Genomic DNA, 1,006 nt, shown 5'->3' with positions numbered 1-1,006 from the left:
AAAAAAAAAGAAAAAAAAAGTATTATTTACAGTACAGCAACCGTGGAAACAGACAAAAAGCAGCAGGTCTACATGAGAAGCAAATAAAACACCTCACAGATAGGGCTGAGCCAAACCATAGCTACTTTAATAGGGAGCTCCCGTCTTTTTTTAAACGAGCAAAACGAAATGCCTCTCACAAGGCACGCTAGGAAGTCTACCGTGAGAGATCATAAAGTATCTGGATGGGAAACAAAAAATAACCTTGAAAATTGAACTAAAAGTGAGCAGAACTGCCCTAACTGAATGGTCTTGGCAAAGGCCCCACTCACGAAACAGGAGCTGACCGAGATAAGGGGCGGGCAGCAATCAGCGGAAGAGTCTTGCACTATATTTTTCTTTTCTTTTCTTTTACAGACCGGTAATGCTCGCAGTTCCCGACAGCACGGCATTAGCAGCGCGGCAGCCTTGGCCAGCACGTGGTTGGAGGGGGGGGTTGGCAATAGCTCTGCTCATCCTGCCCTGCCGGACCCTCCCATCCGCCGGGCAGGGGCGCGGGGCGGCTCGGGGGAACGCTCGGGCGGTACTGGTGGCACCGCGCCCCGCAGTCTCTCCCCCGCTGCGCCCTGCTCTGCCGCCAGCACCTCGCTGGCCGTTACCTGATCAAAGCCACTACTCGCATGCTGCACACTGCCCCGGGGCGGTAACACTGAGCAGACGTGCGATGAGCGCGCAGCCCAAGCTCCCCACCACCCCGGGCCACGCACGCCGCCGCTACCGCCCGGCAGCGTCCCCGCGGCAGGGCCCCTCCTCCCGGGGCAGCCCGGCCGACTGCCTGAGCGAGAAGGAAGCGTTCCGTGCCGCCGCCAGGCCCTTCCCGGGAGGACGACTTCTCCCGCGTCCGGGAGAGAGCGCTGGGAACGAGGCTGCCAGGGCCGGCTCAGAGGGGAGCTCGATAGGGGGAGGCGCCGGGAAAGGCAGCGCGCGGGGCGCCTACATGCGGGCGGGCCGCCTACTGTCGGTAGGC

Source organism: Meleagris gallopavo, chromosome 5 (assembly GCF_000146605.3).
Source record: "Meleagris gallopavo isolate NT-WF06-2002-E0010 breed Aviagen turkey brand Nicholas breeding stock chromosome 5, Turkey_5.1, whole genome shotgun sequence".
In the NCBI taxonomy this organism is placed as follows: Eukaryota; Metazoa; Chordata; class Aves; order Galliformes; family Phasianidae; genus Meleagris; species Meleagris gallopavo.
The sequence above is the reverse complement of the archived record's forward strand: the minus strand, read 5'-3'. Positions refer to the sequence as shown.